This window comes from Eulemur rufifrons, chromosome 19 (assembly GCF_041146395.1).
Source record: "Eulemur rufifrons isolate Redbay chromosome 19, OSU_ERuf_1, whole genome shotgun sequence".
Classification (NCBI taxonomy): domain Eukaryota; kingdom Metazoa; phylum Chordata; class Mammalia; order Primates; family Lemuridae; genus Eulemur; species Eulemur rufifrons.
The window spans coordinates 910,915-925,366 of record NC_091001.1 but is presented as its reverse complement, the minus strand read 5'-3'; positions in this window follow the sequence as shown (position 1 = coordinate 925,366).

The window sequence follows — 14,452 nt, the reverse complement described above, 5'->3', positions numbered from 1 at the left end:
CAATGGGGATCATCGTTAATTCTCTGAAACAGAATCCGCCCTTTTCACCTGCCAAACACATGCCCACTACTCTTCTCTGGGGATAATAAAAACTAACGAGCGAACTGACAGAGGGTCTGACCCCCCCCCATCCACATCGACCACACACAAAAAAAAAAAAACCGTACCCTCCAGCTACTAATTATAATGCTAACTTGCAAAATTTCCCTGAATTTAAAACAATGGAAAAATGGTGGTGGGATGATACTTAGAAGAATGGCTTCTTGTCCGTCTCCACTAACAAAAATAGGCAACACAAAGTAAGCTACTCCTCAGCATAGTTATGTCCGTCGCAGCCTTCTTGGGTTTCAGGAGGAACACACAAACGTTATCAAAATTATGGTGAAACGCTGAACACCTGCAAATAATTTTCAACGTAATGGTTAATTTCAAAACTCTCCAGCATACTTCTTGGAACAAGCCAGGTACCTGTGCCCACGCATAGAGGAGTATATAGAAACATGGTGGAATCCCAGCTGATGAAGCAAAGGATTCTTAAAGAATGAGATGACCATGCGGATCCTGTTTAATTCTCTGAAACAGAATCCGCACTTTTCACCTGCCAAACACATGCCCAATACTCTTCTCTGGGGATAATAAAAACAAACCAGCGATCTGACAGAGGGCCTGAACACCCATCCTGACCGACCCCACAAAACAAAAAAGTACCCTCCAGCTACTAATTATAATGCCAATTTGCAAAATTTCCCTGCATTTTTAAACAATGGAGAAATGATGGTGGGATGATACTTAGAAGAATGGCTTCTTGTCAGTCTCCACTGACAAAAATAGGCAACACCAAGTCAGCTACACCTCAGCATAGTTATGTCCGTAGCAGCCATATTTGGTTTCAGTAGGCACATACACACGTTATCACAATTATGGTGAAACGCTGAACACCTGCAAAGGATTTTCAACATACTGGTTCATTGAAAAGCTCTGAGGCATACTTCTTGGAACAAGCCAGTTTCCTGTGCCCAAGCATAGAGAAGTATATAGAACCATGGTGGATTCCCAGCTCATGAAGCAAAGGATTCTTAAAGGAACGGGATTACCATGCGGATCCTGTTTAATTCTCTGAAACAGATCCGCAGTTTTCACCTGCCATACTAATACCCACTTCTCCTCTCTGGGAATAATAAAAACAAACCAGCGAACTGACAGAGGGCCTGACCAACACATCCACACCGACCCCACAGGAAAAAAAAAAAAAAAAACACCGTAGCCTCCAGCTACTAATTATAATGCTAACTTGCAAAACATTCCTGCATTTTTAAACAATGGAAAAATGATGGTGAGATGATACTTAGAAGAATGGATTCTTGTCAGTCTCCACTAACAAAAATAGGCAAAACCAAGTCAGCTACGCCTCAGCATAGTTATGTCCGTCGCAGGCTTCTTGGGTTTCAGGAGGCACAAACAAACGTTATCACAATTATGGTGAAACGCTGAACACCTGCAAATAATTTTCAACGTAGTGGTTAATTGAAAAGCTCTGTGGCACACTTCTTGGAACAAGCCAGTTACCTGTTCCCACGCAAAGAGGAGTATAGAGAACCATGGTGGATTTCCAACTGATGAAGTAAAGGATTATTAAAGGAACGGGATGACCATGCGGATCATCGTTAATTCTGTGAAACAGAATCCGCCCTTTTCACCTGCCAAACACATGCCCACTTCTCCTCTCTGGGGATAAGAAAAACTAACCAGCGAACTGACAGAGGGCCTGACCTCCACCATCCACATCGACCACACAAAAAAAAAAACCGTACCCTCCAGCTACTAATTATAATGCTAACTTGCAAAATTTCCCTGCATTTTAAAACAATGGAAAAATGGTGGTGGGATGATACCTAGAAGAATGGCTTCTTGTCAGTCTCCACTAACAAAAATAGGCAACACCAAGTCAGCTACTCCTCAGCATTGTATGTCCATCGCAGCCTTCTTGGGTTTCAGGATGCACAAACAAACGTTATCACAATTATGGTGAAACGCTGAACACCTGCAAATAATTTTCAACGTAGTGGTTAATTGAAAAGCTCTGCGGCACACTTCTTGGAACAAGCCAGTTACCTGTTCCCACGCAAAGAGGAGAATATAGAACCATGGTGGATTTCCAGCTGATGAAGTAAAGCATTATTAAAGGAACGGGATGACCATGGGGATCATCGTTAATTCTCTGAAACAGAATCTGCCCTTTTCACCTGCCAAACACATGCCCACTTCTCCTCTCTGGGGATAATAAAAACTAACCAGCGAACTGACAGAGGGCCTGACCCCACCCCCCATCCACATCGATCACACACACAAAAAAAAAACCATACCCTCCAGCTACTAAGTATAATGCTAACTTGCAAAATTTCCCTGCATTTTAAAACAATGGAAAAATGGTGGTGGGATGATACTTAGAAGAATGGCTTCTTGACAGTCTCCACTAACAAAAAATAGGCAACACCAAGTCAGCTACGCCTCAGCATAGTTATGTCCGACGCAGCCTTCTTGGGTTTCAGGGGGCACAAACACACGTTATCACAATTATGGTGAAACGCTGAACACCTGCAAGTAATTTTCAACGTAGTGGTTAATTGAAAAGCTCTGTGGCATACTTCTTGGAACAAGCCAGTTACCTGTTCCCACGCAAAGAGGAGTATAGAGAACCATGGTGGATTTCCAGCTGATGAAGTAAAGGATTATTAAAGGAACGGGATGACCATGGGGATCATCGTTAATTCTCTGAAACAGAATCCGCCCTTTTCACCTGCCAAACACATGCCCACTACTCTTCTCTGGGGATAATAAAAACTAACCAGCGAACTGACAGAGGGCCTGACCCCCCCAATCCACATCGACCACACACACAAAAAAAAAACCGTACCCTCCAGCTACTAATTATAATGCTAACTTGCAAAATTTCCTTGCATTTTAAAACAATGGAAAAATGGTGGTGGGATGATACTTAGAAGAATGGCTTCTTGTCAGTCTCCACTAACAAAAATGGGCAACACCAAGTCAGCTACTCCTCAGCATAGTTATGTCCGTCGCAGCCTTCTTGGGTTTCAGGAGGCACAAACAAACGTTATCACCATTATGGTGAAACGCTGAACACCTGCAAATAATTTTCAACGTAGTGGTTAATTGAAAAGCTCTGCGGCATACTTCTTGGAACAAGCCAGTTACCTGTTCCCACGCAAAGAGGAGTATATAGAACCATGGTGGATTTCCAGCTGATGAAGTAAAGCATTATTAAAGGAACGGGATGACCATGGGGATCATCGTTAATTCTCTGAAACAGAATCTGCCCTTTTCACCTGCCAAACACATGCCCACTTCTCCTCTCTGGGGATAATAAAAACTAACCAGCGAGCTGACAGAGGGCCTGACCCCACCCCCCATCCACATCGATCACACACACAAAAAAAAAACCATACCCTCCAGCTACTAATTATAATGCTAACTTGCAAAATTTCCCTGCATTTTAAAACAATGGAAAAATGGTGGTGGGATGATACTTAGAAGAATGGCTTCTTGACAGTCTCCACTAACAAAAATAGGCAACACCAAGTCAGCTACGCATCAGCATAGTTATGTCCGTAGCAGCCTTCTTGGGTTTCAGGAGGCACAAACACACGTTATCACAATTATGGTGAAACGCTGAACACCTGCAAATAATTTTCAACGTAGTGGTTAATTGAAAAGCTCTGCGGCATACTTCTTGGAACAAGCCAGGTACCTGTGCCCACGCATAGAGGAGTATATAGAAACATGGTGGAATCCCAGCTGATGAAGCAAAGGATTCTTAAAGGAATGAGATGACCATGCGGATCCTGTTTAATTCTCTGAAACAGAATCCGCACTTTTCACCTGCCAAACACATGCCCACTACTCTTCTCTGGGGATAATAAAAACAAACCAGCGATCTGACAGAGGGCCTGAACACCCATCCTGACCGACCCCACAAAACAAAAAAGTACCCTCCAGCTACTAATTATAATGCCAATTTGCAAAATTTCCCTGCATTTTTAAACAATGGAGAAATGATGGTGGGATGATTCTTAGAAGAATGGCTTCTTGTCAGTCTCCACTGACAAAAATAGGCAACACCAAGTCAGCTACGCCTCAGCATAGTTATGTCCGTCGCAGCCTTCTTGGGTTTCAGGAGGCACAAACACACGTTATCACAATTATGGTGAAACGCTGAACACCTTCAAATAATTTTCAACGTAGTGGTTAATTGAAAAGCTCTGCGGCATACTTCTTGGAACAAGCCAGGTACCTGTGCCCACGCATAGAGGAGTATATAGAAACATGGTGGAATCCCAGCTGATGAAGCAAAGGATTCTTAAAGGAATGAGATGACCATGCGGATCCTGTTTAATTCTCTGAAACAGAATCCGCACTTTTCACCTGCCAAACACATGCCCACTACTCTTCTCTGGGGATAATAAAAACAAACCAGCGATCTGACAGAGGGCCTGAACACCCATCCTGACCGACCCCACAAAACAAAAAAGTACCCTCCAGCTACTAATTATAATGCCAATTTGCAAAATTTCCCTGCATTTTTAAACAATGGAGAAATGATGGTGGGATGATTCTTAGAAGAATGGCTTCTTGTCAGTCTCCACTGACAAAAATAGGCAACACCAAGTCAGCTACGCCTCAGCATAGTTATGTCCGTCGCAGCCTTCTTGGGTTTCAGGAGGCACAAACACATGTTATCACAATTATGGTGAAACGCTGAACACCTCCAAATAATTTTCAACGTAGTGGGTAATTGAAAAGCTCTGCGGCATACTTCTTGGAACAAGGCAGTTACCTGTTCCCACGCAAAGAGGAGTATATAGAACCATGGTGGATTTCCAGCTGATGAAGTAAAGGATTATTAAAGGAACGGGATGACCATGGGGATCATCGTTAATTCTCTGAAACAGAATCCGCCCTTTTCACCTGCCAAACACATGCCCACTTCTCCTCTCTGGGGATAATAAAAACTAACCAGCGAACTGACAGAGGGCCTGACCCCCCCCATCCACATCGACAACACACACAAAAAAAACCGTACCCTCCAGCTACTAATTATAATGCTAACTTGCAAAATTTCCCTGCATTTTAAAACAATGGAAAAATGGTGGTGGGATCATACTTAGAAGAATGGCTTCTTGTCTGTCTCCACTAACAAAAATAGGCAACACCAAGTCAGCTACTCCTCAGCATAGTTATGTCCGTCACAGCCTTCTTGGGTTTCAGCAGGCACATACAAACGTTATGAAAATTATGGTGAAACGCTGAACACCTGCAAATAATTTTCAACGTACTGGTTAATTTGAAAACTCTCCAGCATACTTCTTGGAACAAGCCAGGTACCTGTGCCCACGCATAGAGGAGTGTATAGAAACATGGTGGAATCCCAGCTGATGAAGCAAAGGATTCTTAAAGGAATGAGATGACCATGCGGATCCTGTTTAATTCTCTGAAACAGAATCCGCACTTTTCACCTGCCAAACACATGCCCACTACTCTTCTCTGGGGATAATAAAAATAAACCAGCGTTCTGACAGAGGGCCTGAACACCCATCCTGACCGACCCCTCAAAACAAAAAAGTACCCTCCAGCTACTAATTATAATGCCAATTTGCAAAATTTCCCTGCATTTTTAAACAATGGAGAAATGATGGTGGGATGATATTTAGAAGAATGGCTTCTTGTCAGTCTCCACTGACAAAAATAGGCAACACCAAGTCAGCTACGCCTCAGCATAGTTATGTCCGTAGCAGCCATATTTGGTTTCAGTAGGCACATACACACGTTATCTCAATTATGGTGAAACGCTGAAAACCTGCAAAGGATTTTCAACATACTGGTTAATTGAAAAGCTCTGAGGCATACTTCTTGGAACAAGCCAGTTTCCTGTGCCCATGCATAGAGAAGTATATAGAACCATGGTGGATTCCCAGCTCATGAAGCAAAGGAGTCTTAAAGGAACGGGATTACCATGCGGATCCTGTTTAATTCTCTGAAACAGATCCACAGTTTTCACCTGCCATACTAATACACACTTCTCCTCTCTGGGAATAATAAAAACAAACCAGCGAACTGACAGAGGGCCTGACCAACACATCCACACCGACCTCACAGGAAAAAAAAAAAAAAAAACACCGTAGCCTCCAGCTACTAATTATAATGCTAACTTGAAAAATTTTCCTGCATTTTTAAACAATGGAAAAATGATGGTGAGATGATACTTAGAAGAATGGATTCTTGTCAGTCTCCACTAACAAAAATAGGCAAAACCAAGTCAGCTACGCCTCATCATAGTTATGTTCGTTGCAGCCATCTTGGGTGTCAGGAGGCACAAACAAACGTTATCACAATTATGGTGAAACGCTGAACACCTGCAAATAATTTTCAACGTAGTGGTTAATTGAAAAGCTCTGCGGCATACTTCTTGGAACAAGCCAGTTACCTGTTCCCACGCAAAGAGGAGTATAGAGAACAATGGTGGATTTCCAGCTGATGAAGTAAAGGATTATTAAAGGAACGGGATGACCATGGGGATCATCGTCAATTCTCTGAAACAGAATCCGCCCTTTTCACCTGCCAAACACATGCCCACTTCTCCTCTCTGGGGATAATAAAAACTAACCAGCGAACTGACAGAGGGCCTGACCCCCCCATCCACATCGACCACACACACACAAAAAAAAAACCGTACCCTCCAGCTACTAATTATAATGCTAACTTGCAAAATTTCCCTGCATTTTAAAACAATGGAAAAATGGTGGTGGGATGATACTTAGAAGAATGGCTTCTTGTCAGTCTCCACTAACAAATATAGGCAACACCAAGTCAGCTACTCCTCAGCATAGTTATGTCCGTCGCAGCCTTCTTGGGTTTCAGGAGGCACATAAAAACGTTATCAAAATTATGGTGAAACGCTGAAAACCTGCAAATAATTTTCAACGTACTGGTTAATTTGAAAACTCTCCAGCATACTTCTTGGAACAAGCCAGGTACCTGTGCCCACGCTTAGAGGAGTATATAGAAACATGGTGGAATCCCAACTGATGAAGCAAAGGATTCTTAAAGGAATGAGATGACCATGCGGATCCTGTTTAATTCTCTGAAACAGAATCCGCACTTTTCACCTGCCAAACACATGCCCACTACTCTTCTCTGGGGATAATAAAAACAAACCAGCGATCTGACAGAGGGCCTGAACACCCATCCTGACCGACCCCACAAAAAAAAAAGTACCCTCCAGCTACTAATTATAATGCCAATTTGCAAAATTTCCCTGCATTTTTAAACAAACGACAAATGATGGTGGGATGATACTTAGAAGAATGGCTTCTTGTCAGTCTCCACTAACAAAAATAGGCAAAACCAAGTCAGCTAGGCCTCAGCATACTTATGTCCGTCGCAGCCTTCTTGGGTTTCAGGAGGCACAAACAAACGTTATCACAATTATGGTGAAACGCTGAACACCTGCAAATAATTTTCAACGTAGTGGTTAATTGAAAAGCTCTGCGGCATACTTCTTGGAACAAGCCAGTTACCTGTTCCCACGCAAACAGGAGTATAGAGAACCATGGTGGATTTCCAGCTGATGAAGTAAAGGATTATTAAAGCAACGGCATGACCATGGGGATCATCGTTAATTCTCTGAAACAGAATCCGCCTTTTTCACCTGCCAAAAACATGCCCACTTCTCCTCTCTGGGGATAATAAAAACTAACCAGCGAAGTGACAGAGGGCCTGATCCCCCCCTCCACATCGACCACACACACAAAAAAAAAAAAACCGTACCCTCCAGGTACTAATTATAATGCTAACTTGCAAAATTTCCCTGCATTTTAAAACAATGGAAAAATGGTGGTGGGATGATACTTAGAAGAATGGCTTCTTGTCAGTCTCCACTAACAAAAATAGGCAACACCAAGTCAGCTACTCCTCAGCATAGTTATGTCCTTCGCAGCCCTCTTGGGTTTCAGGAGGCATATACAAACGTTATCAAAATTATGGTGAAACGCTGAACACCTGCAAATAATTTTCAACGTACTGGTTAATTTGAAAACTCTCCAGCATACTTCTTGGAACAAGCCAGGTACCTGTGCCGACGCATAGAGGCGTATATAGAAACATGGTGGAATCTCAGCTAATGAAGCAAAGGATTCTTAAAGGAATGAGATGACCATGCGGATCCTGTTTAATTCTCTGAAACAGAATCCGCACTTTTCACCTGCCAAACACATGCCCACTACTCTTCTCTGGGTATAATAAAAACAAACCAGAAATCTGACAGAGGGCCTGAACACCCATCCTGACCGACCCCACAAAAAAAAAAGTACCCTCCAGCTACTAATTATAATGCCAATTTGCAAAATTTCCCTGCATTTTTAAACAATGAAGAAATGATGGTGAGATGATACTTAGAAGAATGGATTCTTATGAGTCTCCACTAACAAAAATAGGCAAAACCAAGTCAGCTACGCCTCAGCATAGTTATGTCCGTCGCAGCCTTCTTGGGTTTCAGGAGGCACAAACAAACGTTATCACAATTATGGTGAATCGCTGAACACCTGCAAATAACTTTCAACGTAGTGGTTAATTGAAATGCTCTGTGGCATACTTCTTGGAACAAGGCAGTTACCTGTTCCCACGCAAAGAGGAGTATATAGAACCATGGTGGATTTCCAGCTGATGAAGTAAAGGATTATTAAAGGAACGGGATGACCATGGGGATCATCGTTAATTCTCTGAAACAGAATCCGCCCTTTTCACCTGCCAAACACATGCCCACTTCTCCTCTCTGGGGATAATAAATACTAACTAGCGAACTGACAGAGGGCCTGACCCCCCCATCCACATCGACCACACACACAAAAAAGAAAACCGTACCCTCCAGCTACTAATTATAATGCTAACTTGCAAAATTTCCCTGCATTTTAAAACAATGGAAAAATGGTGGTGGGATGATACTTAGAAGAATGGCTTCTTGTCAGTCTCCACTAACAAAAATAGGCAACACCAAGTCAGCTACGCCTCAGCATAGTTATGTACGTCGCAGCCTTCTTGGGTTTCAGGAGGCACAAACAAACGTTATCACAATTATGGTGAAACGCTGAACACTTGCAAATAATTTTCAACGTAGTGGTTAATTGAAAAGCTCTGCGGCATACTTCTTGGAACAAGCCAGTTACCTGTTCCCACGCAAAGAGGAGTATATAGAACCATGGTGGATTTCCAGCTGATGAAGTAAAGGATTATTAAAGGAACGGGATGAGCATGGGGATCATCGTTAATTCTCTGAAACAGAATCCGCCCTTTTCACCTGCCAAACACATGCCCACTTCTCCTCTCTGGGGAAAATAAAAACTAACCAGCGAACTGACAGAGGGCCTGACCACCCCATCCACATCGACACACACAAAAAAAAAACCGTGCCCTCCAGCTACTAATTATAATGCTAACTTGCAAAATTTCCCTGCCTTTTAAAACATTGGAAAAACGGTGGTGGCATGATACTTAGAAGAATGGCTTCTTGTCAGTCTCCACTGACAAAAATAGGCAACACCAAGTCAGCTACGCCTCAGCATAGTTATGTCCGTAGCAGCCATATTTGGTTTCAGTAGGCACATACACACGTTATCACAATTATGGTGAAACGCTGAAAACCTGCAAAGGATTTTCAACATACTGGTTAATTGAAAAGCTCTGAGGCATACTTCTTGGAACAAGCTAGTGTCCTGTGCCCACGCATAGAGAAGTATATAGAACCATGGTGGATTCCGAGCTCATGAAGCAAAGGATTCTTAAAGGAACGGGATTAGCCTGCGGATCCTGTTTAATTCTCTGTAACAGATCCGCAGTTTTCACCTGCCATACTAATACCCACTTTTCCTCTCTGGGGATAATAAAAACAAACCAGCGAACTGACAGAGGGCCTGACCAACACATCCACACCGACCCCACAGGAAAAAAAAAAAAAAAAAAAAACGACGTAGCCTCCAGCTACTAATTATAATGCTAATTTGCAAAATTTTCCTGAATTTTTAAACAATGGGGAAATGGTGGTGGGATGATACTTAGAAGAATGGCTTCTTGTCAGTCTCCACTGACAAAAAAGGGCAACACCAAGTCAGCTAGGCCTCAGCACAGTTATGTCCGTAGCAGCCATATTTGGTTTCAGTAGGCACATACACACGTTATCACAATTATCGTGAAACGCTGAAAACCTGCAAATAATTTTCAACGTACAGGTTAATTTGAAAACTCTCCAGCATACTTCTTGGAACAAGCCAGGTACCTGTGCCCACGCATAGAGGAGTATATAGAAACATGGTGGAATCCCAGCTGATGAAGAAGGATTCTTAGAGGAATGAGATGACCATGCGGATCCTGTTTAATTCTCTGAAACAGAATCCGCACTTTTCACCTGCCAAACACATGCCCACTACTCTTCTCTGGGGATAATAAAAACAAACCAGCGATCTGAGAGAGGGCCTGAACACCCATCCTGACCGACCCCCCCAAAAAAAAAGTACCCTCCAGCTACTAATTATAATGCCACATTGCAAAATTTCCCTGCATTTTTAAACAATGGGGAAATGATGTGGGATGATACTTAGAAGAATGGCTTCTTGTCAGTCTCCACTGACAAAAATAGGCAACACCAAGTCAGCTAGGCCTCAGCAGACTTATGTCCATAGCAGCCATATTTGGTTTTAGTAGGCACATTCACACGTTATCACAATTATGGTGAAACGCTGAAAACCTGCAAAGGATTTTCAACATACTGGTTAATTGAAAATCTCTGAGGCATACTTCTTGGAACAAGCCAGTTTCCTGTGCCCACGCATGGAGAAGTATATAGAACCATGGTGGATTTCCAGCTCATGAAGCAAAGGATTCTTAAAGGAAAGGGATTACCATGCGGATCCTGTTTAATTCTCTGAAACAGATCCGCAGTTTTCACCTGCCATACTAATACCCACTTCTCCTCTCTGGGGATAATAAAAACAAACCGGCGAACTTACAGAGGGCCTGACCAACACATCCACAGAGACCCATAGGAAACAAAAAAAAAACAAAAAACACCGTAGCCTCCAGCTACTAATTATAATGCTAACTTGCAAAATTTTCTTGCATTTTTAAACAATGGAAAAATGGTGGTGGGATGATACTTAGAAGAATGGCTTCTTGTCAGTCTCCACTAACAAAAATAGGCAACACCAAGTCAGCTACTCCTCAGCATAGTTATGTCCGTCGCAGCCTTCTTGGGTTTCAGGAGGCACAAACAAACGTTATCACAATTATGGTGAAACGCTGAACACCTGCAAATAATTTTCAACGTAGTGGTTAATTGAAAAGCTCTGCGGCATACTTCTTGGAACAAGCCAGTTACCTGTTCCCACGCAAAGAGGAGTATATAGAACCATGGTGGATTTCCAGCTGATGAAGTAAAGGATTATTAAAGGAACGGGATGACCATGGGGATCATCGTTAATTCTCTGAAACAGAATCCGCCGTTTTCACCTGCCAAACACATGCCCACTTCTCCTCTCTGGGTATAATAAAAACTAACCAGCGAACTGACAGAGGGCCTGACCCCCCCATCCACATCGACCACACACAAAAGAAAAACCGTTCCCTCCAGCTACTAATTATAATGCTAACTTTCAAAATTTCCCTGCATTTTAAAACAATGGAAAAATGGTGGTGGGATGATACTTAGAAGAATGGCTTCTTGTCTGTCTCCACTAACAAAAATAGGCAACACCAAGTCAGCTACTCCATAGCATAGTTATGTCCGTCACAGCCTTCTTGGGTTTCAGGAGGCACATACAAACGTTATCAAAATTATGGTGAAACGCTGAAAACCTGCAAATAATTTTCAACGTACTGGTTAATTTGAAAACTCTCCAGCATACTTCTTGGAACAAGCCAGGTACCTGTGCCCACGCATAGAGGAGTATATAGAAACATGGTAGAATCCCAGCTGATGAAGCAAAGGATTCTAAAAGGAATGAGATGACCATGCGCATCCTGTTTAATTCTCTGAAACAGAATCCGCACTTTTCACCTGCCAAAAACATGCCCACTACTCTTCTCTGGGGATAATAAAAACAAACCAGCGATCTGACAGAGGGCCTGAACACCCATCCTGACCGACCCCACAAAAAAAAAAGTACTCTCCAGCTACTAATTATAATGCCAATTTGCAAAATTTTCCTGCATTTTTAAACAAAAGATAAATGATGGTGGGATGATACTTAGAAGAATGGCTTCTTGTCAGTCTCCACTAACAAAAATAGGCAAAACCAAGTCAGCTAGGCCTCAGCATAGTTATGTCCGTCGCAGCCTTCTTGGGTTTCAGGAGGCACAAACAAAGGTTATCACAATTATGGTGAAACGCTGAACACCTGCAAATAATTTTCAACGTAGTGGTTAATTGAAAAGCTCTGCGGCATACTTCTTGGAACAAGCCAGTTACCTGTTCTCACGCAAAGAGGAGTATATAGAACCATGGTGGATTTCCAGCTGATGAAGTAAAGGATTATTAAAGGAACGGGATGACCATAGGGATCATCGTTAATTCTCTGAAACAGAATCCGCCCTTTTCACCTGCCAAACACATGCCCACTTCTCCTCTCTGGGGATAATAAAAAATAACCAGCGAACTATCAGAGGGCCTGACCCCCCCCATCCACATCGACTACACACACAAAAAAAAACCGTACCCTCCAGCTGCTAATTATAATGCTAACTTGCAAAATTTCCCTGCATTTTAAAACAATGGAAAAATGGTGGTGAGATCATACTTAGAAGAATGGCTTCTTGTCTGTCTCAACTAACAAAAATAGGCAACACCAAGTCAGCTACTCCTCAGCATAGTTCTGCCAGTCGCAGCCTTCTTGGGTTTCAGGAGGCACAAACACACGTTATCACCATTATGGTGAAACGCTGAACACCTGCAAATAATTTTCAACGTAGTGGTTAATTGAAAAGCTCTGCGGCATACTTCTTGGAACAAGCCAGTTACCTGTTCCCACGCAAAGAGGAGTATATAGAACCATGGTGGATTTCCAGCTGATGAAGTAAAGGATTATTAAAGGAACGGGATGACCATGGGGATCATCGTTAATTCTCTGAAACAGAATCCGCCCTTTTCACCTGCCAAACACATACCCACTTCTCCTCTCTGGGGATAATAAAAACTAACCGGCGAACTGACAGAGGGCCTGACTCCCCGCCATCCACATCGACCACACACAAAAAAAAAAACCGTACCCTCCAGCTACTAATTATAATGCTAACTTGCAAAATTTCCCTGCATTTTAAAACAATGGAAAAATGGTGGTGGGATGATACTTAGAAGAATGGCTTCTTGTCAGTCTCCACTAACAAAAAGAGGCAACACCAAGTCAGCTACTCCTCAGCATAGTTATGTCCGTCGCAGCCTTCTTGGGTTTCAGGAGTCACAAACAAACGTTATCACAATTATGGTGAAACGCTGAACACCTGCAAATAATTTTCAACGTAGTGGTTAATTGAAAAGCTCTGCGGCATACTTCTTGGAACAAGACAGTTACCTGTTCCCACGTAAAGAGGAGTATATGGAATCATGGTGGATTTCCAGCTGATGAAGTAAAGGATTATTAAAGGAACGGGATGACCATGGGGATCATCGTTAATTCTCTGAAACAGAATCCGCCCTTTTCACTTGCCAAACACATGCCCACTTCTCCTCTCTGGGGATAATAAAAACTAACCAGCGAACTGACAGAGGGCCTGACCCCCCCCATCCACATCGACCACACACAAAAAAAAAACGATACCCTCCAGCTACTAATTATAATGCTAACTTGCAAGATTTCCCTGCATTTTAAAACAATGGACAAATGGTGGTGGGATGATACTTAGAAGAATGGCTTCTTGACAGTCTCCACTAACAAAAAATAGGCAACACCAAGTCAGCTACGCCTCAGCATAGTTATGTCCGACGCAGCCTTCTTGGGTTTCAGGGGGCACAAACACACGTTATCACAATTATGGTGAAACGCTGAACACCTGCAAGTAATTTTCAACGTAGTGGTTAATTGAAAAGCTCTGTGGCATACTTCTTGGAACAAGCCAGTTACCTGTTCCCACACAAAGAGGAGTATAGAGAACCATGGTGGATTTCCAGCTGATGAAGTAAAGGATTATTAAAGGAACGGGATGACCATGGGGATCATCGTTAATTCTCTGAAACAGAATCCGCCCTTTTCACCTGCCAAACACATGCCCACTACTCTTCTCTGGGGATAATAAAAACTAACCAGCAAACTGACAGAGGGTCTGACCCCCCCCCATCCACATCGACCACACACACAAAAAAAAAACCGTACCCTCCAGCTACTAATTATAATGC